The 25,138-nt window shown below is 41.0% G+C and overlaps 1 protein-coding gene across 1 annotated transcript in view; it reads right to left on the reverse strand.

Annotated features, from left to right (window-relative positions):
- Positions 1 to 522: 522 nt before the first annotated feature.
- mafa (MAF bZIP transcription factor a) overlaps positions 523 to 25,138 on the reverse strand; it is a 70,957-nt gene continuing 46,341 nt past the window's right edge. Inside the window, exon 3 of the mRNA XM_084001652.1 lies at positions 523 to 809. The gene's annotated coding sequence lies outside the window, so the exon portion shown is untranslated. The remainder of the gene's footprint in view (positions 810 to 25,138) is intronic.

A 25,138-nucleotide genomic window follows, 5' to 3' on the forward strand; every position in this document is an offset into this window, starting at 1 on the left:
CAAATACATAGGAAAATGTCCAGATACCTGGGACTATGTCTTTAACTATCAGAAAACAAGTTTGTATTTAAACTTTTAAAAAGGTTGTCTGAAATATCCTCATACTGAAATCTGTGATCTATTAGGGGAGTGGTAAATATACACTATAGTCTGTTCCATGCTGTTGTCTTCATTCATCTCTATTTACATGTACTAGTGCGGATATGGGAGAGGAAGACTAGGCCATTTTGTAAAGAGAATAAGAAGAATAGGAAGTACAATTTTTACAGTCCAACTAACTCCAAAGAGTAGAGAAATGATATGGGAAATGATAATTACATGGTGTCTGAGGAGGTAAGAAGGATTCTGACTTTATATGGAAAATATTGAGCCATGAGTACTCTATCCACAGTCATGAAGGTTAATGAAGTTGGTGAGAGCAACTTGGTATGCTTCCTATATTAGGAATAAGAATAGGGTTTTATTATGATGTATTTACAGAAGCATGCATCAGCGATCTTCCCACCAAAGAGAAAATAGTCCTTCAGTTTCTGGCGTTGTCAACCATCTCATTAGTATGAGTCTGTTTTTTCTTTCTTTTTTTTTTCTTTTTTTTTTTTTTGTAGAAAAAAGCTGGAGGTAAAATATCGGGGAGGGAAACAGGAGTAGTAAGAGGCTTTCAAGAATTTCACTGTGGGGGTTCAGAGGGATTTTAGCAGGTCTTGTCTTTTGTTCTTCAGTGAAGTCATTTTTGAATGTTGTGCTTTGTAGGTGCCTTCGTGCGATTGGTTAGCCGCTCTGATGTCATCACCGGTCAACCGCTAGGTTATCTGTTGACAGAAAGAGGAAGACATGGGGAGGAGAAGAGGGGGAGTGGGTCCACAGGAAGGGAGAAGAAGAAAAAAGAAAGTCATGAAAGTTAGAGTCAGGTCACAATCTTTCACTCACTTCATGCATGCATACACACAAATAACGTGCACTATTAGACAGTGAGTGAAGTCCACATTGTGAGTTATACAGGGCCCTTGTGTCTGTACCCTTCCATCCAGGGTTTATGGTGACACACAGTGAGTCACAGTTACAGTATTTGGGGGTGGGGAGGCTTCTGCTGTCACTGTTGCCAGTGTAAAAACAAAGGCAGAGTGACCACCCTGTGAGTGTACGTGGCAAGCCCACTTGGCTGAGATTCAGAGTGACAGTGGCGTCAGCATGGGGGGTGACTCTTTAATCAGCTTCAATTAAGGCCAAGGAGAGTCAAGCAAATTCACAAACAGTGTGGGAGGGTCTCCTCCTCGTCTCCATCTCTTCACGCTAATCAATCTTTTCATGTTTTACCCCATAAAGGCACTAAAATACTGTTCTTTTTCTATGTCTTGTGTCTTGAAATACTCAAAGTTTGGTGAGGCGCCATAGCGGCTCGTGCATTGAGTACGAATGAGTCATGTTGCCAGAAGAAGCACTTTGTGGGGCGTTAGACACAATGTACAGTGAAAACCAGCTACGGTCTACTGGAGATCCAGTTGCATGGCCCGGCTAGCCTGCACCCATTATAAATCACCATAAACAAAGCGAGTATTGATGTTGCATTGCATCTCGTAAAAGCTCCACTCACACCTGTAAAAATCTAAAATTATTATCTTAGTCTCATGTGGATGTTTTATTCATGTGTTTACTTACTGCATTGGTTGCTAGCCCCAGTACAGTACTTAAATCTTCATCATCACCACCTGCTATGTTCTAAATAAATTGATTTTTTTTTTTACATGTCTAAGACTATTAGATTAAGTGGATATTTTATTTTGTTTTGAGATTTTGTTGAATATAACATTATATAACATTATAACATTTTCATTTAGGCTCCTACCACCTCATTTTAACAATTTCTAGCCACATATTTGACCCCTGCTTGCTAAATAGTTTTTAAATGGGTATTGAGGTGTTACAATTGACTAAAGTTGAGCATGTCCTGTGACTTTCTTAAACAGTGTATCACTAATCACTAATGAAGAAAACACTAAAGCAACACAAAGTCTAAAAGAGTCTAAAAAAAAAAGAAGAAAGAACCCAAAAATATATTAATATATTAAAAATATGTAGATATGTACAATTATTTTTTTGACAAATCATAATTTATATTTTTCTCATGTTAAAATGCAGTCAGGAATATTATTAGATTTTTTGTGGTTTGATTATACGCACATAGACACACACACACACACACACACACACACACACACACACACACACACACACACACACACACACACACACACACACACACACACACACACACACACACACGTGATCCATACAGTGTCGGTGGACCCTCTCCATTTGTGTTTGGCTCCACTACTTACAAATCACTGCGAGCTATACGTCCCTCTGTTTGGTCCACCTTTTGTGCAGTGAGCCATGTTCTGTGAGCTAATATTCTTACAACTGAGATCACAGCCATTGCCCCGGGGGCACGCTACATCCACTCCCAGACAACAGCAACAGTCAAGACTCCAAGCCTTCAAGCCCAAATGTGGTCCCAGAGTGTGTGATAACAGAGTATGTGATGGGAATGCAGGGCCATTTGGACCTCCAAAGCCAGGTGTTAGCACTTCAGATCACTGCCTCATCAATAATTGACAGAGGCAAACCAATCAGAACAATTTGCTCCCCACAGCGAAGTGCTAGAGCAGCCTAACACCAGTGAATCATTAATGAGGCAATTAGATGAAATGGTTAGACGGTTAGCCCTCACTGACAGCGCTCCTGTGACGCTACTGCAACACGGGCCGTATACAGGAGCGTCGCATGATGGAGTGTGTGCGGGCCAAAGCCAGCTGAGGGAGAGAGAGAGAGAGAGGAATTGCACAACAACACCTGGAGGTAGAGCCGAGCCTCCTTAAGGTTGGAGTGTAACTTGTGTCAGCGATGCCAGCTCTCCATCTGTTGACCACAGCTCAGAGGGCCAATAATGGGAACAAACCCAATTGGCCATTACCACGGGAGATTGACCTTTATTGGTTGTTGTTACCATTGCGCAGACCAACAGAAGCCATCTCCCGGGTGATTCAAGTGTGGGAGAGCCTTTATGGACATGGATAAAATCGACCTCAGTGACATCACTCAAACATGGGGGAAACAACAACAACAATAACAGCAAAGATGGAGTCTGCCTTTGAAGAGCGGAGATCCTGGATTGTTGTTTGAGAGGAAAATCAAAGCCCCGAGGGAGCTGCTCACAAAGCCTCATCGATTGGCCATATTGGAACCATTTCATAGTTTATCGATGCTCCTCTGCCTCCGCTCTCAGCCCTGGGTCCAGTGTAGGCTCAATTAAACCAGCAACCTTGATCTCGGGAACAAACCATGCAAACACTACATACTGCATGGATTATTCCCAAACACACACACACACACACTCCTCCACACTTGTATCTTAAGTAAATATTTTACACACTGTAGATTTTGTTTCGGCCAGATAGATCAAAATTATGTTGTTTACTGTTCCTCATTTACAGCTCTCCCCTGCAAAAAAAGAAAAAAAAAAGACACTATTAAATTTTTTAGCTCCCCAATTATCCTAATGCATTCTCAGTTTCAATATATCTTTGTGATGGAAAGATTTAGAATGAGAGTGAGAAAGCAAGAGAGAGGGAGGGGGAGACTGAACCGAGAGGAGAGGGAGAATTTCATGCTGAACACTTCAGGTTCATTGCTGTAGTATAACCTCAGCTGTGTGCTGCAGAACCAGGCTTCAGTTTTGTATAATTATATACTGCCACTGATGGTATGAAAGAAATCAAAGTACAACATTTTGTACCAACGACGTATTAGAAATGTACAGATAGAATATTATTATTATTATTATCATTATTAACTGGTATTCCAAGCTGTTTCAGTTTGTGTACCAACTTTATCAGCTGTTTTGTTGCTTTTGTTGTGTGAACATATACAAAATACTAGAGTTTAATGTAAAATAGGATGAGAAATCAGTGACCAGTCAAACCTCCATGACTTCAACAAGAGAGGGATCTCTATTTACTGGTTACTCAAAAAGACTTGTGTGAATATATTCCGGAAAACATTTAGTCATTAGTAACCAAATTCAAGAGTAAGTCAAGTGTATGATCCATTATCAATACAGTAGTGTCAAATTAGTTGTGATGACATGTTCTTCTGCCAGTGGCAGGTAACGCAATCTGCAGGGAGAAGAAAATAGCTCCAACGATGTGCTTCATTATTTATCCTCATTTTAACACCCCTGGGCTCCATTTCCTGCAAAATCTGAAAAATTCCCTCCGGCGCACTGGTACGTTTCATCTCACAAAGTAATCAGTTTGGCAAATAATTTCTTAAGGTGATAGCAGGGAGTTCACAAGAGCTATTTGTAAATGGTGGTTATCTCAATTCACTGGACAGTCACACATTTTTTAAATATTTCATCAGCCCGTCAATTTAGGACCCAGGTGTTCACTTCAGCCTTAGATTGCAGCGTACCAAAGGAGATCATAAGATACACATATACTGTATATATAAACCTATTGGCCCCAACCCACTGATGAAGTCGTGGCTTCATCCAGATACTGAAACATTTGGCATCAAATCAGCCAGAATTATTAAAATGTTTTAAAACATCACTTTTTCCCATGTATTTCTTGATGTGATAATTTGTTGTTAACAAGGACCAGGAATCAGTTTTAAGTTGGCTAAACAGAGAAAAACTCAGGCCATCTGTAAAGTTACATCACTTTTCAAAGAAATTAAAAATTGATTTAGTACTATTTTCAGGTGGCGCCTTTAAATGACACAGCAGTGTTTTGTTATGCCACATGTGTGTCTTTTAACTCAACATGTTTGTTCATAATTCTTTAATTTTGTGTGTTTGTCTACATAATGACGGCCTTTGTGGGGCAGAAGTAATTGATTAGTGGCTGGGTCAACCTGTGTTGCTGATATTGACACTTGTGCAGATATTGTAGACAGCTAGTCTTTGTTTAATGATTGCTATTCACTTTTATAGCCCTCTCAGGATGTCATCCTCAATAAATATTTGCAAACAGGAAATTTGCAGTATGACTTGAGAGAGCCATAAACCTGGCACCAATGTGTTTTGAGATTAACATGTAATTAAAATAGTAAATCAATATTTATTAAGCAGTAGTACAAAACAAATGGGAATTGTATCGAGGTCATATAATGAGGCGCTGGACATTCTGAGGATGAGAGATGAGATTTACACATAACGATACGGGAACTTAAATATCTACAAAATGGCAGTGCATGCACGCAGACACGTGCATGCACTGCACACTCACGAATGCAGGTATAGAAACCTCACCTCACCCAGAGACCCCCTTCCTCTCCAAACCACACTGTTTTAAATGTGGAGTCTACACCTTTTCTCTTACTCACCACATCCATCCCACAGTTATGATGTTAAGACTTTCATGCTTATACAAGTGTTGTGAGGACACCTAAAAACACCCCCACCCCCACACCTCCCCACCTCTCACACTACCGAGTACAAAGCACATAGAGAGCAGGTCTCGCTGCCCGTACTATCTACTGTAGCATCTATTGGAGTATGAGAGAGGATGTTAAAAGCTTAATGGACTGCTCCTCTTATTGTTTAAAAATTGCTCGACATATAACTGGCTGAAGGAAACATTGGTTGGCCTCAATTATGCATTGAAAATAAAGTTATGAGCTAGTGGCTGAATTATTGATGCTGGCACTGGGAACAAGAGCATGTTGGCAATGTGTCACAGCTTTTTTGCTGATGCTTCATCTTGTATTGATAATTTTTCATCTAAAAAGCCCATGAAGTCTTGATCTGTGAAAGATGGAAAAACACACCATGAATATTGGAAATCTAATGCAACGTTACTGGAAGAGGAAAACAGATAACATCACATAACGTCACGGAAAATATAAAAAGAAAGGTGTAGCATTGAGGCAGGGCTTAAATTGAGCCTGTTTGAGCAGCGTTACCTCACAGAAAAGTTATACTTTTTTTTTTCTTTTTTTCCATTTACACAACCGAGACGATACGCTCTCTAACCTCCTCATTCTATGCCTCACACAGGTGTTACATTAATATCAGTACATCTCAACAGCATGTCCGTAATACCGCATGTGTCTATATATAAAATAGGGCATAAAAGCACAAAAGCTCCTAGCCTTGGGACAGTCCCGTATGTTCTGACACATTTGAGATGCAAATGCTTGTGGTTCATGTGCCGATAGCCGCTCTCTTTTCTATTTGTCTCCCTGACTCTGTCTCTCAGTTAGCTATGCACACACACATGTGCGCGCACACACACACACACACACACACAAAGGCAGACTACATACATGCACGCAAGCATGTGCAGAGCAAGAGAAAAATTAGCACATTAATTTTTTTGCAGATAGAAACTGTTGCTGTTATTTCCATTTGAACGCAGCTTTGATCCACACCAGCACACATGATACACACAGTCAGATGATAATACTTGTATCTTCTCATTTTTCGCTTACTTTTCTGACTGAGCTGGTTCATTAAGCAGATGATTTGATGTGTGGAAAATTCCAGATGCGCTTCCTCTGATCTTTTTGCTGAATAAGAGACGGAGTTGTAGAGCGCAGAGTTTACACAAACATGGATACATGAATGATTGTACTATTAATGTCCCCAATGACTGAGAAAGGTTAACAAAAAAGTCTCCGTATCTTGGACGCAGATCGCACAGTTTTGCTTTGCATGAGGTCAAAGTGTGACCCACACTGCAGGGAGCAGCGTGCTGTAGCTCACTCACTCTCTGTTCGTCATCATTCTCAGGTCACCGTGTCTCTTTTCACCTTAAAGTGAAGCTCATGACCCAAAATATCAGTCACTGGTGGAGATAAGTATTAGTTATCATGATGGACTTAGAAAGACACCTTTACAACTGCTGGAAATTCCCTATTAATACCAGTACTGACTGAAGGAGCACTCTCTCTTATCTCAGTGGATGTTTTTGAGAGGTTTTTCTGGAGGGCTCTCTCCCCAGTTCATCAGGGTAAATTTACTGTTTAAGAGACCATAGTGGAGACACAGATTACCCAATCAGATCCTGTGTTTATAGACTAAGCCACAATGAGAGCAGCACTGCGCTCATTTAGTGTTTCACAATCTGCTGCCATTTAACAGCGTCTGCACAGCCAAAATACGTTTTGTCCTTTTTGTGGTTGTGCTTTAATGTTTCTTTTTTATTTCGTCACAAACTGAGCTACAGTTCCCTTATTTTCATTTTATTCCTATGTCATAACATAAAAGCAACATTTAATTAAATTTCACACATACTTTTCAAGTTGTGATGAAACACTGTGTATGAAAAAAAATGCTTCTTTTTTTTACATTTCTTCCCCTCCTTTTAGTTCAATTAAGAAAATCTTCAGCTCGATTATGGAAATGAATCTGCTGTTCAAAAAAAAAATTGTGATTCTATTTCTTTGCAAATTGCAAAACATTAACATTTTTCTTTGTTTTATTGTACAATGCATTCAGAAAGTTTTCAGACCCCTCCACTCATTGAAAAAAAATCACAGTAAATGTATTATAAAGCTAAAACCAAAGAGGAGACAGATTGACACACGATTTCTGACCCTGGCACTTGATTTAGCTCAGGGGCCTTTTTCTTGCTTATCTTTGACACGTCCTGTGGTAAATTTAACTAATTGAAAATGATTTTTCTATTCTGGCAGACATTCCTCCTGATCCATTACAGATTAATTTTCATTAAAACTGAAGTAGTTTTTCATAATTGTTTCATTGTTTGAGTGAAATTATTAAATGTAGATGTATTTTCTAAAAACACTTTAAGATCATATAATCATATATATTGATGTAAGATGTAAGTGCATATATTTAAAGAAGTAAACAGAGGTTTGCCATGTGAAAGACAAGAGGCAGGTACAACTGTGTGGCAGCTGACATTTTCAGTTGACATCAGAAAAAGCTCAATGAATCACCTGTCACAGTTTAAAACACAGAAAGGTTGGGGGTGGTTGACGAAGACAAGGAGATCAAGAGAAACACAGAAGTGAGACTGAGCTGTAAGGCAAGTGCCTGTGGTATTTCTCACGCTGCATTATGACTGGGCTCAGTCAGCGGCCGAGTTCGAGACGATCTCCTCGCATGATTCACTCGGCACTCGTGGTTGATGTGGTGCTACAGGGAAGACGGTGTTGTAGTGGATGTCTGAGTCAAACAACCACAGGTCACATCTTCATGTCAGTTGTACATGCCCATATCTCTCCAGCCCACTCATGTGTGACTCTGGATGTGCATGTGGATATCTTTTTTTTTTTTTTTTTTTGCTCTGTGTCAGTTTCAGGCCGCCATGACTCAACGTCTTGCTTCGGTTTTTCATCTCCCTAACAGTGACTGCTGAGATACTCTTTACTTTTATTTCCGATAAATGACTGAATTTATGTTTAACTGGCAGTTAGAGGCCACTGTTAACCTTTCCACACCTCCGCAACAGAGTGTTTTTTCACCTCATTTGTGAGGTGTGAGATGTTTGCTGGTGGAGAGCCGCCCACTCTCTTCCCTTCCAGGATCCCATAATGGTACCTTGTGGAGGAGCCACTGAGGAGATCAATAACCATCAGAATGGTAAAATAAATACATTTATCACCCCCTGATACTTGCTGCACCGTGCTGCTACAGCATGTTACACCTGATGCGGAGGCAGAGATAGAAGCTACCATCAGACTCGGCTCTGCTGTCACTTAACACATGGATTGTCATATTCTATGGCTCTGAACAAGAAGATGACAGGCTTATTTCTCACTTCAACTAAAAAAAGAACAATACTTGTGACTGTGTGCTTCATCTTTTGCTGTGGGTTGAGCAAGCAAGCTGGATTTTAAAATCTCATCTGAAGAAAATGTTCCTTCTGTCCTCCCTCTGCTGCAGATAAAGAACAGGCGTTTGAGTAATTATGGTGCATTATCGCCAAGGAACGTTTCATTGCTACATTTTAAGCTGTGTAGTGAGCGGTGACAAACGAACGACCATTTTAATTTCTATCAGGAGGAAAAACACATGGCTGGAGCCAATGAAGTCAGCTCTCTCATTCTGCCACTGACTGAGACCATCTGGACCAAATAAAGTTTTTCCCTTTGAATCAACAGCTGTTGGAAATTACACAGGAACACTCCTTCTCAATATATCAATCTTTTTTCTTTTCATTCTTTGCACCCCTTTGAAAACCAACCATGTATATTTTCATGGTTTTAGTTTAATGCCAGATTTGTTCAATGCTCACAGCAACAAACAAAAGAAAAAACAGGATTTTGTAAATGCACCTGTTTCCACACATTCTCTCTCTCTCTATTTCTCTCTCTCTCTACATCCATGCATGTGTTTCATTCTGTATCTTTCCCCCCCTCGCCCTCTCTGCGGTGGTGATCGAAGGGCTGACCATGTCTGTCAATCTGTCAGTGGCTGACAGTTTTACAACACATGCACTACATTGATGGGTACCATCACTCACGTAACGATTGCCCTCCACTGTGAAACCAAAAGACAAGCGAGCGAGAGGGTTGGAGTGGATTGCAGAAACGGAAGTTAAGGCAGCTGTATAAAAATAATTTTTGTGTGTGAAAGGGAGAATAACAGTGTAAGCAAAAAGAGTCACGTTTATCTCAGTTTCATCTATGAAACTGTATAGTGTGTGTTTTTTTTTCATAAGGTTTTGAACTCAGAGGTAGATTTTCCCCTCTGGAATCAATGTAGTTTCTCTTTCCACTGGCCTGAGAAGAATTTGTTCCAGTCTGCTGGCAGATATTATTTTTAACACTTCATTTCATCCTGGATTATCATAATAAAAACAAGTCATTAAAATATTTTTTGTCAATACCCTGTTATATCTTATATCAATATCATCTATATTTAAAATGAAAATATTATCTTATTGAAATCCTGGTTTACTCTGTAAAAATGAACAGAAATGCCGTGGATAACAACTGCTCACACATACAGTAAATGCAGAATCTTATACAGACCTCTCCTTCATAACATTACAATCATTCGGTCTGCATATTCACATTTAAGCAGTTATTTTTAATGGCATTTTTTTCCACCTGCTGGTTTACAGCAGACAGTGACGGGAATAGGTTCCTGGTCAAACCTGACGGCAAATGTCCTAGACGGCGCGGTCAGCAGGAAGCCACAAGTATGCACATCTGAGCCTGGTGTTTTACTTACATTTTAGCAAGTTTGAGGATAGAAATGACTTGATGGTTTTTGGGAAATGTAGTTAGAATTGCCAAAAACCTGAAAAACATTTTTTTATACAGTGGCAAGACAAAGTGAAGCCTTTGGGATAATCTGCATTATTGTACAAATTTGACAAACAATATGGTCAGAGGTAACACAAGTCCTTATATTGTTTTTATTCATCTCCTATTGAAATTATCATTCAGACTCACAGCACTGGTTGGAAAAAGTGTGTGAACCCCTTGGCTAATGGCATTAACAACTGCAGTGAGGAGTTATCAAACCTGGAATCCAATCTATGAAACCAGATTGGAGGTGTGGGTTACAGCTATTTAAACATAAAGAAGGAGGGGGTATAAGAGCTAAAGGCTGAAAGGAAACATTGCGACTGATTAATATCCCTGTTCATGAGTCTACCATACCAGAGAACACAGCGTCCTGCCACGAACACTGCAGAGGAAGCTGCTGCTCTAAAACAACACCACTGGGAAGATGTTTTATGGACTGATAAAACTAAGGTTCAATTGGTTGAGAAGGACATGCAGCTCGAGGTATGGTGTGAAAAGGGAACTGCATACCACCATGAAGACTTCTTCCCAAAGGATGAGCCTCATGATTTGGGCCTTGCTGTTTCTGGGCTTGGGCCATCGTTCAGGGAATTGCCAACTTCATCAAGGGATGACGAAGGATATTGTCAACATCACACAGACATCCAAGTGAATGGATCTAATACAGAGTAACTTCAGACCAAGAAAATCCAACTTTGAGAGTGGATCAGTAAGAGCCATAGCCAGACCTTATTGTTCACTGTGGACATCCTAAAAATAAGCCTGTGCTAAAGCCGCTCTGCAATAAGAACGATCCACACTTCCTCCTCAACATTGTGCACGTCTGACAAGCTTGTTCGAGGTTATTGCTGCCAAAGGAGGTTTGACCAGTTATTAAATCCAAGGGTTCACTTACTTTTTCCACCATCACTGTGAATGTTTAATGGATATGTTCAACAAAGACACAAGAGGGTAGAGTTGTTTGTGTATTTTTACCTTCAGCACTTTGAGTTTTACTGTACTTGTGACTTAAATGAAGATCAGATCACACTTTCTGACCAGTCAGTGCAGAAAACCAGGTCATTGCAAAGGACTCGCATACTTTTTCTTACCACTTTATTTTATAGAATATTTAAAAAAAAAAAAAAAAAAAAAAAATCTGTATTAGCATTTAGACTGTATGAATAGCCATATTTACTGTAGTTTTTTTTTCTTCCACCAACATCAACATCCAACTACCTGGAAACATGTACATATTGTGGACTCAAACACCAAGTCAGTGTCTCTGTGTTCTAGGATAAATTTACATTTTTTTTAATTATTTAAAAAAAAAATTAAACTGTCCAGTTCTTAGTGGGATCAGTTCAAGTTTGAATTAAAGCTATTTACAGACTAAAGAGAGGAAACAAAAGAGATCGGCATTGAAAATTGGTTTGACATTTGACAGTGGCTAATTAAAAGAAGCCATGCTAGAAATTGAAATACGGCACAAGCCGGAGTCTCTCCAGAGAGCCACGGGGGGAAAATCCTAAGCGTTCCCCAGAAAGCAGGAGACAAAATCTGCCCGGAGGACAGGGGCACACGAGCCAATCTGTTTGTCTGTTTATGGAGAACGGCAGCAGAAGCATCCTGCCACCCCGCGCTGTCATATGGGAGCCAGGCTCCCACAAACACATGCTTAATGACTCGATTTATTCACCCCGTCACTATCCCTTCATCTTTGCCTCTCTGTTTTCTCTAATGGTTTTGCCCATATGTACTTGCAGTTTTCTCTTCCCTATTGGTCTGTTCAAGTTATGCGTACGGGGTGAATATCTTACCTAGTTTCTATAGAGTGTGGAGGAGGTCTGAATATAAAAACTGTGCCGTGTCCCACTACAAACTTAGGTCAGGGGTTTTTCTAGTAGTTCCCAGTCATGCGGTCACGCAGGGGTTTGGTTGTGAGCGGCCGTGTGATGTGTGTCAGTGACATCTGGGCCAACATTGCCAGGGCATCGATCAGACTGTAGCTCTGGAAGGTCTCTCAAAAGCTTTATTCTTAAATCTATGCTGACAGGCGATGACATGATGGAGACGGGGCTGCTGAATTGATTGTGTCCTCTCTCTCCTTTCACTCTCCCACTCACACTCCCACTTCCCTCAGCCTCGCTCTTCTCCCTCGTCTCTTTGTCCCATCACTCTTTGCCTTCTATCTCTTCTTCTTCTCCCGCCCGCCTCCTTTTCTTCCCTCCCTCCTTCTCTCCTCATCGCTTGGATGTGTCGAGCACAAGATGTCAGATTATTTCCCAGCAGACACTGCGCTGTGTGACAGAGGACTGGAGCTGTATATCACTAGATGACACTTCCTTTGCCTCTCCCCCTCTCTCCGCAGACAACATCAAATATCGCCAGGCCTTTTTGATCACTTAAAAGGCTTGTATTAGGAGAGGAGCCGGTGCTTAAACAAAAGCAAACAAAGCGTTTCATCTGTCATGTTTGTCAGTGGGCCATATGTGCAGCGTAACAGCTTTTCTATCAGAGAGGTGGTAAACCACACGGTATCACACATTATGGGACTTCCAAAAGCAACTCTGCTCAGACATTCTGACATGTCAAAAGACGCAACAGCTTCTCTTTAGGAAGTTATATTTTTGTTAATCTTCAAGTGTTTTCAAAAACTATCCGAAGCAGGCAAATCTTTTGGAAAAACTAAATTTAAACTTAACTTGTGGCGATAAAACATATAAAATCCCTTCAGCCTTCAGGTTTTTTATGTTCACTAAAACTGGGCTTCAGTCCATACCTTGTAATTCTAATTGAATGCACTGAGGGCTTTGGCACGGGTGGGGTCGGCCCAGTATCCAGGCCAACCGCTTAGCATATTGTTTCTATGGCACCTGTCCCCCCAGATTAATAACTCCAAGGTCTGCGCTGGCAAAGCATGCATGGATACCCGAAATTACAATACTAATTCAGCACTAGGGATTTATACACCAGCCTCTCCTAGGATTTATGACAAAGTGAGCAAGAGATCGGGGGGGAGTGCGAGAGGGAGAGAGAGAGAGAGAAAGAGAGGAAGAGAGACTAATAATGGTAGCGAAAGTGATTAGCTCAATGGGAGAAATTGTACGTTTGTAGTCCTGCGATTATTATTGTGTTTCTCATCACATAATGAGTTTGAACAATGCAGTTAATGGTATTATTGGCGGGCCACCAGAAACGGGGTGTATATAAGCTTGATAGCACTTTTTCATCAATAAATCACTCCAGTGCACATGGCAATATTTAAATCTATGTTATTAAAATTGTTGGAACAACACTATCAGATTTATGTTGTGTTATTTTATTATGGATTGATTATCATCATCACGGGCATATCTGATTTGCGTGGAGGCAGCTGGAGCGTGGTGGTTGGTTTAATCCATTTTGATTGCTCTGCAGAGGAATGGCACTGCTCTGCTTGAATGGACAGCCACTTGCCGTGTACCTCCGATGATTGGCTGAGACTGAGAGAAATAAAATAAAGCAAAGTGCTTTTCTTTCTTTTCTTCTTGCTCCCACATGTTTGTATGCTTTACTACAACAAACAGAAGTCATGGCATTGTTTTTAAATATTGAAATATCTCCATAAATCCAAACTAGATTACAAATGACTAAAACAGTGTACTGAGAACAGTGCATCTGCTATTATTACCGCCTCTGTACTGTAGGTCATTTATCTTGGTAAGAGTTGAGACAGAGGGAGTCTTTGTAATCATTATTAGTTTGATGAAAGCATTATAAATCATTAAAAAAAATCCAAAAGCCAATTGTATTCAGCAGAAGAAGACAAATGAAAAGTAGTTGCAGGAGGCACGCTGGATTGTCAAAGTAATTTCAGTTGCATGGAAATGAAAAAAAGACGATGAGAGGAAAATGTGTTGAACCGGAGAAACAAAATAGAAGGAGCATTGTATAGATGCTTACTCTGCCCTCTGTTTACAAAGTAGTCTGTTGCGAATCTATTTATAATCAGTTTGTTTATTCTGATTCGAGATGAACGTATAAAAGAAGGTAGTCTGGACAACGAGAGAAGAGATCAGTCTCGGCACGGAGAGGCATTCGAGTGCGTCCGCTCACTGATACGGCAGCAGAATTACCGGCTCTCAGAACTGTGACAGCCTTGAAATTACAATTGAGTTTCACTCTTTCCTGCTTTCACACCTTCCTCCTTCTCCCTTCCTTGTTCTCCCTTCCTCTCACAACGCTTTCTTTCTCATTCCCCCTCTCTCTGTCTCTCTCTCTCTCTCTGACGGCTCAATAACAGGTGCCATGCTAAGAGAGCTGTTACAGCCGTCCCTGAGTGGTTGTGTCAGCAGCAATGTTGGGGTTGAGCTTTCCAACCTGCTCACCATGCAGGAAAAAGGAAGGAGAGAAGGAAGAAAAAACATCTCTCTGGTCCCCAAATGATGCCCGCTGGGAGCCATTGTGCGCTAAATTTCGCCGGGTGGTTCTCCCCTGTTTTCTGTCTCGTGGCCCCCGGACTCCGATTTACAGACAGAGCCATATTGAGCTTTTCTGCATGGTAGGGCCCAAGCAGCTGTGTTCAGCAGAAAAAAAATGACAACAACAAAATAAAGAAATAAATAAACAAATCAAGAAACACATAAGAAACGCTTATTTCTTTGCAAATGCTCGAATAAGGAGTTTTTGTGTGCCATCTGCAGAAAATGAACCGTGGAGTCGGACCTTGATTGCAGTTAGACAGGTTTGGCCTGACTATTCAAAAAACCCCTAACTGTTGTGGAAAATCCACTTAAGTGTTGGAAATCCTCCCATCTGCATCAAAACAAATTCATAAAAGTTTTTGTGTGCCTTCCGCCGTACTTGAAGAGCCAATTTACTGCGTGCGACTCAGCCGATACTGATATTTCCTGCCTTTAACACAAACAAGGCGATCTGTCGTCATGATTGCTCATCTTTACCTCCTCTTTAAGCACACTCCTTAAGATTTGAGAGGTTCTTGGCGAAATCTATGCAAATGAAGCTGCTTTGTGAAAAGACGCATCACAGTGCATGAAGCCTGGAGCGGGCAATAATCACAGGCGGATCATGTGCAAACAAGAGATGCTAAGCACCTCAAACCTCTGCAAGCGACAGAAACACACAGGCAGAGACACACCACTGGGTGAAAGAGATAAGTCAAACTGTTAGGTGATTGCTCTCTGCTTTTTTTTTTCCGCTGATGAGCAACAAAACATAATTTTCACATAATGTTTACCTTTAAAACTTTCTGGTTCTGAAAGGTGCATGACTTTAAGGTAAACAATTTATGTATAGCTTAACACTGTGACAGGTAATAAAAGGAAAGGACAGAGTCAAAGATCAGGCTTTTGATATTACCTGCTACAAGCACTAACATATGGACTCAGCATCTCAGCATAATTCATAAAGATTTTTTTTTTTTTTTTTTGGAGGGAGGAGGGGAAGAGATATGTTAGCATATAGGTACTCTAAATTTAGCTTCCATACCATCATGGGGCGTTTCATTTTACGCACACAAAAAAAATGATAAATTTCAAAGGTGACCTGATGGGTTTCATTACAGCTGATTGATCGGCTTATGTGAGGGTGTCACGAAATGGACAGGGCAGACATAGTACACCTTCAGGATCCTACATAGGACATATAGGCCATCTGACAATGGCACCTATATACTGTAAGCCACGGTACATCTGAACGAGACACCCTAATACTTGACTTGAGTAGAAGCGCCTCACATTTTCTATTTGAAGAGTTTCATTTAAAGTTGTATTGCTACCATCATCATCATATTTTACTGTTATCAAGTCTCACAAGTAAAACATTTAAACAACTTTAACAATAAGATAGGGGCTTCAGAATCAATTATTTCAGTTTATTTTACTTAAAGGTATATTTTTCTTTTAAAGACACTCACAAAAGAAACACAGTTGTTTAAGAAAGATGTATCATTTCTAATTTCATAGCTAACTAATATCTTTCTAATCCCAGTTGATGGAGTAACTGTCCTCATAGGAAAACATTTCTGCTTTTACAATTAGGAACAACAGTGAAAACTCGACACAGTTATTTTTAAGGATGTCTCATTCTTTGTGAGTGTTTGGGAACAAAGCAGCGATCTGTGCATCTCTCCTATGAACTAGTGAATAACCCCTGCAATTCATCATAAAAACAAGAAAGAAATGTCAAGGGCACAGGAGTCCTGTTTTTTATTTTTTTTTGTCGAGGTCACACACACAAAACACAAACATGCAAAAACATGCACACACATTAACATGCTGCATTGTGACCACACTGTGCTACATACAAGTTGAGGCATTGACAAATCACTGAGACCTGAAAGTGGGGCCGAGGTGGGACTAATTGAAATGAACTTTAGAAAAGGGGGGACACCTAATTAAAAATGAACTTTTCTATCCTGTGTTTGTGTTGACATCATGGGGCCTAAATTTCAGCTCATCTTTGCTTGGCCAAACCTGGTGATGCAGGCAAAAGAAACTATATGAACATGAAGAAGGAATAAGGTCATTGCTTCTCCTCAGTGAAAACATATTTCTCCGTGTCTCAAATCACATGCGACACTTTTCTGGAGAGTGTGAGGGGCCCATTCATTATTTAACGCTACCTATCTTTCCTCAGAGAGACCTTAGCACATATGGTACCATGTGTTGTGTGTGTTTACTTGTTTATCCGTGCCGGTTTGAGACGGATATTGTGTGCGTTGAGCTTATTGGCATACCTGCAGCATGTACTGTATGAGTGTGTGTGGGTTGAGGATGAATGTGTCCATGTGTGTGAATGTGTGCATTTGTTTGTTGCTGTTTATCGCCCTGTTCTATTTTGTGTACTACTTGGTTGGGGACACGGCCCAGTGCAGGAGCTGTGAAGTTTCCCAGTTACAGGCTAATTCCTCAGTGGCTGTTTAGAGTGTCTCCAGCAGTGCTAAGTGTTCTCCTCTCTGTGCCTAATCAGAAAACAGGACCACTTTAGTCAGTTTGTTTAAGGTCCCCTGAGAAGGCTCTCATATCCTCCCTCTACTCACCCCTTCCTTTTCCCTGCTCAGTCTCTCTAGCTCTCTCTCTCTCTCACACACACACACACACACACAACCACACTTGCAGTGCTACTTTCACGTGCCCTGACTTCCAGTGCAAATTCAACTCACTTGGCTCTCTTAATGTGTGCAAATGATCGGTTGATCAGTTGGGTTCATATTGTAGAATTAGCCTCATTTCCCCCCATTTTATATTCACCTTTATTTAAACTAGGAAGTGAGAAGGATAAGACCTTGATTTTAATTAAAGCTTTAGTCATTTCACTGGAAAGCATAAATACAGATGGTGCTGCACAAACATTAATATTAATTCAGATGTGTAATGTGCATTTTGAAAAATTAAGTACTTTTGAGTTTGTGTGTGTTGGTGAAAATTAGAAATCTCAGTGTAAGGTTTTGAACAGACTGCAGCTATAATTTATGCTGAGGATAAATGTTTATGTGGGGTATATTAAACAATACAACAACACATAAAACAAAACATAAACATCGTTTTACTCAGTAAATTATCCTCAACAGGTGTTTCTTTGTCATAAATCTAGAGTCAAAACTGGTAACTACTGATGAAGTCTGTTTAATGATTTTTCTCTGTTTCTGCTTTCGCTACAATTTGGAGCCCGATCGCTGCAAAACTTCACAGTAACAGCAACATTAAGACAGAGAATATGAGACATATGTTGCATGTACTGTAGCCATGATAGTGACCTTTCATCCCCCACAACCTGTGTGAGGATCTGACTCATGAGTGCGCAAGGATTATTATTGGAAAATAGTTCACATCAGGACATAATGAATGTCATCAAGGTGAGAAAGGTGCTGTTGAAGTAGGTTTAATGAACTTCATGCTTATACTTCACTTCTTCACCTTAATTAATTACATAGAGGTGTGTGTGCGTGCGTGAGTGTGCGCACTTACATGTACATGACAACCATTTCACCTGTCTCCATATGTAATATAATAACCTCATTACAGCCGTCCTATTCTTGCACATGCACACAAACTTATTAACTCATAAAATAATTACACGTGACTTAGACACACCTCCATTCACCAGCATCATTTTTTTATTCAAATTATTTGTGATTTCTGTAATGCATACTGTACTTATTAAAATACATGTTATAGATTGGCAGCTAAGACTACCGTATATTCTGCTTAAAAACGTGGAGTGTTTGAGTGTAAATTCTTCCATAGCAACTACAGCTCAGAATAGGATACATTTGCAAGTGAAATTCTATGCATGGAGAATTTATCCCACAACATGAAGACATATTCTCTCTGTTTTCTATGGTCTGGCCTGTTCTTCTATCCTTGTAAAGGTGAAGTTTCCTCACAAGAGCTGACAAGTGTGAAATTACGATAGGAAGTGCTTCATACCCTGCCATTTACCTTCATTCATTACCAAGCTGTACACATACACGCGCCCATACCTACACGCTCCCCACAGTCCACAGCTGACTGGTTGATATGGCAGTCATTTCTTTAACCAGGAGTCCAGGAAAATACCATACACATTATGCAGGGCGGCTTCGCCCTCAGATTCCCTCAAACTTTGGTGGAGTTCTCAAAGGCGTCTGCTTGCCTTTGGAGTGGTATTGAATATAGAGGTACAAAGGTATTGGAAAGAGGTTGGAAGTAGAGATACACCTCCATGGATCATAGCTCATCTATACATCTATACCACTAGTCTCCAGCCTGGGAACTAGATCCATAGGATGTTCAAAGGAGCACTGGACCACAGAGATTTTCCACCCAGAGATGAGGCAGGTCACAGGGCATGACATTGTCCTTTGAGGGAACTCTCTCTCACACTTTGTCTTTTAGTTCAATTGAAATTCAAGTTGATGAATTAGAAGAAGATAAAGAGATTTGATGTGAAGTGTAATAGTTTACAACAAAATAAGAGAATGTCTGTTGTTTATAGTGCCATTAGTGTTAATGGCAGTGTAATAAACCACAATTTTGTGCTTACAGCTCGAAATGTGGCGTTTTTTCCTAAAAATGGAAACAACTTTCTCAGAATCAGAGTAAATTAGAAATTGTCAGTCTGTGTCTTTCCCCTCCCCTGTATGTTGTTGTCTGAAGGTTACCCAGCTGACTCTGTGGCCAGAGGAACTGAGGAGACGCTGGGCGGTCATAAGTCTTTGTCTTTGAAGACTGCACGCTGTGTCCGTATCGCTGTTGCAGCGTAATTGATACAGGCTCACGCTGTTGAGCTTAACGGAGCCCCATCATGGCCTTACACTCAGATCTCTCACAGCTGTAGGGCTCAGACTACTGAGCTCTCACAAAATCACACAAGCGTGTGTGTGCTCTCTCTCTCTCTCACACACACATACACACACATATAACACCCAGCTGGCTTCTGGCGAGATCACAGCTAAAGAGATCCAGAGCGGAGCTGGTTACACTAACACTAATGGAGATGAGCTGCCTGGTTAGCTCAATGGAAAATTGAGCAGCGTTGATGCTTATTTCATCACAGCAGTAGTCTGATCCCCAGGGAATACACAGTCAACTTATACTGATTTTAAATCTTTCTGAAACAAAGGGAAACGTACTTTGCTGTGTTTGTAAGGGAGCTGGTCGGCCCACTACAGAGCATGCTTCATAGTCTGAAGTGTTAGAGTGTATGGAAACACATGTGATGGATGATTTTCCTCTAAGTACTGTAGTAAGCACAGAGGATACATTTGTGAGGGCACGCCGTGCTCAATCAGTGTTCCTCCCTTTTGACAAGGAGCTCTTCTCACTTGGCTCTTTAGTAGAAAGTGTATTAAATCATGTCACCAGCCGGTCCGGTGAAATCTGGGCCACACCTGAGTGCATATGTCCTGCCCGGCAGCACTGTAGCATAGTAAAAACAACTGAGGATCACTGGCAAGCAGGAGGAGGTCCTCTGCTTTTATCCCTCCACCTGACATTCTGTGACATTTAAGAAGTCGTTAAAGGTATGAGCATGTGGAGTGGGAGAGCGTAGATCCTCAGGCAGAGAAAGACCCTCAGCGCTGTCACCAAATAAAACCTTGTTGGATGAATTGATTATGCTGTCCGAAAAATCACAGCATCGCACTCTCCTGCAAAGATATATTTAATGTGTTGACAAATCATTTATGGTGGCGTGCGCTGTAAAAAATGACTAGATGCCTGTGGCAGTGTAGTATTATAATTCAGCCTTGTAACCTATGTTAGAGGATGCACTGCAATTATCAGATTGAGCGCAGGGCCGTCTCAGGAGCTGGACTCTTCTGGTTGTGTTTCATTGTGGTCAGTGTTGGCTGTGATACAAACACACAGGGTCCGCAGAAGATAAGAGTCTCCACTTTTATGAGCCTCTTCCTCTCCACCAACAAACAGCTATTAAAGTGCGGCCAGATCTGGCTCCTGCTGGTGCTGCTGACAGCTAATGTCCTGCTATTTGTCCATCTCTGGCATCTGTCTCCATAAAGGGCTTGCTGTAAAAAGCCCTGCTGACCTACATCGTTAGGGGCCGACCCTGTCTTTACAGCAGTAAATGTTTGTTTAGGGGCAGTTCCCTGTTCTGAAGTAGCGATTAGCCTCTGGTAGCGAGAGAAGCCCTCAGGTTCAAAGCCCTTCCTCCACTGAGAGGCTGTCAGCTCCAATACAAACAGAAAACATGGACAGAGAAATGCAGAGACAGGACAGTGATTACAAAGCCTCAGCTCTCTGCTCTCGGCCTTGTACTGCTTCTCTGGAGGAAATAAAAAGAAAAAACACACACACTAACCTCCACAACCCAGTGAACTGACAACTGGATGTGTAGAGGCGCTGTAGCGGGGTAATGGAAAGATTATCTCTATCAAGGAGCGTAGCTTTACATGATTTATCAAAGCAGGACACCAAAACACACAAAACCAGGTGTTGCACATGTGACTGCCAAATGTGCTGTTGAGTATCTGTAATAATGTCATTAAAAAGAGCACAGAGCACATCGATTGTTAATCCATTAGACCTAAAACATGATACTCTTGCAAGTTAAATCAAGGTAATGTCCATATTTAATGTAGTCTTTCTGATGCCATCTAAGTCTCTCTAAGCTACAGTCCTTTGATCCCACCTCAAAGTGATCTGTCATCGCTAACAAACATTATCACAACTCTTTAATGTGACATGTAACATGCACAGTGGAATCCTCTTATGGAAATATAGAAATGTTATATGCTATATGATTGGTATTGAAGTGTTTAGAGTTATTCCAACCTGTAATGTAAATTAATATAGAATTGCAACTAGGTCGCCCTGCACTCCCCCCCCAAAAAATATTTTGTTTTGTTTTGTCTTGTCACATGTAAATTGTTTAATCCTGTGTTGTTGTGTGTGTATGAATGTAACAGTACTTTTCTACCATAAAAGAGTGAGGCTTTTTCCTCTTAAAATAAATGTGTACAACCACTACTCTAACCACAATCCTCTTAATTTCCATCAGACTATTTAATGTCAGACGCCACAGTTTTGTGTCTTGTCTCCTTAGGGTAATCTTTCCCTCATCTCCTGGGCACATTATAAGACACCGTGCTCATTTAAAGAAAGTTCAGGAACCTTGAGCTCATAAATCAGTTATCTAAACCTCCCCCCCTTCTCCACAGGATTCATCCAGGGACCGCATGCTCCTCTCCCATAATGCACAAAGCCCCACGCCTGTACCATGTAAATCTGTCTGCGTGCTAAGAGTGAAAGTCGGCCAGGTCATGGTTACACCTCTGCCCATCAATCTGAGACACATGCTCTCCACGCGGGGAGGTCCTGACACTCTAACAATACACACAGAGGTAATGGAGTCCCACAGATGCCTGAGGGGACATAAGTCACAGAGAAAAGAGATGGTGACAGTGACAAAAGCTCGCTACAGTTGGATGCCTCTGCAGCCTCAGGTGTAGGCCAAACGCGGTGCCTCCACTCCCAATTGCTCTGTGGTATCAGGCTCAGGTCTGTCTGGAGCCACATCTGTCATCACATGGAGAGGAGAGGAGGGCTTTATGATAGATGTTTAAAAGTTGATGGCTATAGGTTTGGGGAGTTAAATGGGGAGCAGATCTCCATTATCCTGCGTGACCTCTCAACTGCTACCGTATACATTTAAATCCTCTAGCTTCTCTTCCCCACAAGACGTACATTTCACAGAAACCCAAGGTCGTTCTTCATCCACACGTAAACATCCTCCACTACCTATATGTGAACAGATTTAATAGCATCTTTGTACATTATAAGCAGCTATGCACTGCTGTACATTGAGCAACCGCAGCATGCAGACATAGTGGCAACAGCAGCGAGCCCTTATCTGCTTGCAGAGGACTGTATACATTCACATTATGCATTTAGCTCGGCATCAACAAACCAATGCAGCGATGTCTTTTACAATAAACACATTTAGTCACTACAGTAAAGAACATTAATACATGGAATACAGCCATATGAGAGCTCCCTTGGCTTTATGGCCACTTTTGATGAATAATTCAAGTAGCACTTTAAATTATTTACATAAAGGTTATAGTGTAATGTTATGCAAGAAAATCTAGCTTGTCTGTTAGTGTACCACTGTCTTGAAGTTATGTGGTGATTTTCAAACCCACCATGACGACGTGCTCTCCTACACACTCTTGTTGTTATGCTGTGGTTTCTATTACCGTAGCAATCAGCACCTGGGAACGGCAGGGCTTCTAACAGAAAGAGAAACACACATCCTAAAAACATCAGTTCTGTTCCTTTTTTGAAACTCACCAACTCACTCTGACCTGAGCCCCTTCTGGGCTAAAGCCAAACCTAAACACACAGACATCTGGTCCTCGTAATCCTCTTACAACTGCCCCCCACACATACAGTGGTCCCCAATGGCAAGTCTGTGGTGTCTGTGACATTGTGACATGGCAATTAACTTTAACTTATGTCGATTGATTATCCAAAAGCAGCTTATCCTAGCAAGGGTCAAGGAGTAGACTAAGACTCTAGGCATTGAACAAGACATGAGAACACAGGTCAAGGGGCAGTCACACCCATCTGACCATGAGTGTGTGTCTGTGTTGTGTAAATGTTTGTTTCCCATTTGGTTATCTGAAAACATCTCAAAAGCACTGTCCAAAAACTGATGTTTCAGACAATGAAGAGCATGAGTGTGTCAAAGTAATAAAAAACACAATCGAAAATATATATGTGTATATATTAATACGTGTGTGTGTGTGTGTGTGTGTGTGTGTGTGTGTGTGTGTGTGTGTGTGTGTGTGTGTGTGTGTGTGTGTGTGTGTGTGTGTGTGTGTGTGTGTGTGTGTGTGTGTGTGTGTGTGTGTGTGTGTGTGTGTGTGTGTGTGTGTGTGTGTGTGTGTGTGGTATTTGCTGCAACAAAATTACAAGTTTTATATGTTTATAGTTGCATGCATTTAAAGGTAGAAAACAAGACAATATTTATAATCCTTAAATTAACAGACAAAAAATATTAAATATTTTGTGTGTCTAGAATGAAGATGTTGCCAAAATACTATAATCCTCATATTTTTCAACAGACCTCTGTCATGCTTCTATTTGCAGAGAGAGACGAGTCTTTGCCTCTTTCACTTTCTCTCTCTTTCTCTATTGCAAATACAATATTTTAATGAGTGTGCAGCCCTTTGTGCAGTGGCCTGTAAAACCTGCATCTTGATGAAAGTTACTCACCAGACACATGCAAAACACCATGGGCTTTCTGTACTTTTTGTTTCTCCCTGCTCACACATATGGATGACTATAGAGCGACATGTCGTAACTGCCTTGAAAACTTTATTGGCATTTTTGTCTTAATTCTTGTTTCAATGACTTGTTACATTTTCTTCATGGCCTTACAGGTACTAACTTTGTGATACTTGCACATGTCAAAAGGTCATCGGACTATCTCAAGAAGTTGTACAGCCCAGCTTTGTTCCAGCTGATTTGTAGCAGCCAGTTGCTATAGTCTAAGCATTTATTAATGTTTTGTGTGGATAGTATTTTCAAGAGAGAACAAAATGACCCTCACTGCAATAATGCATCTATATCCCCTTAATATCTCTAAGGCAAAGGTTCTGTTCTTTCCAGTAAAGAGAAGAAAAGAGAAGGAAGAAGCTTGAAAGCAACAGGAAAGCTCGAGTGAGGGCTTTGAGATAGCAAAGAGGAAACTGTGTGTCCCTGCCACGGTATACAACCCTGCCGTCATCACTCACAGGAACATCCTCAATCATCCAAGTTTGCATCTCGTTGTTCCTAATTTATTACATGTTCCACATGTTCAGTGTGCGAACCTCCGGGGTGCAATTTTAGCAGTGGCAAACTATCAACAAATCTTTGTTTCTCCCCTGGCAGAGCGCTTAGTACCAGTGATAAAAGCTTTTTGAGAGAAACAGACTGGAACAATGGTGGAGGCTATACTCTAAGCGGCTTCCTGTTGCGCTGCAGCGCAAGATTGAGCACTGCTTCAGAAGAGCAGAGAGAGAGAGAGAGAGAGAGAGAGAGAGAGAGAGAGGCGTTTCATATCATGGGCACACAGAGCGAAGCAAGGGATACACAGAATGAATGAAAGTGAGAGAGACACTTTAAAACAGTTTATTGACTCTGCCGGGGGAAAGCTTGCGTGTGAAGTGAGAACAGTGCAAAGATCCATGTGTGTTTACAGAGGCATGTCTTTAGTCTTCTACACAAGCCTCTCCCAGTCCTCTCAGCCACTTAGCACCCTGCCCGAGGGAACTCAAGTGGCTGTTGTTGCAGCGTCTCAGGGGTAAAAGTACTAAAGAGCCAGACACTGTGGAAATACACAACACATCTCTGCGTTTGATGTCTCTGTATTCTTAAGTCAT

The sequence above is a fragment of the Trachurus trachurus genome, assembly GCF_905171665.1.
Source record: "Trachurus trachurus genome assembly, chromosome: 3".
Lineage (NCBI taxonomy): Eukaryota > Metazoa > Chordata > Actinopteri > Carangiformes > Carangidae > Trachurus > Trachurus trachurus.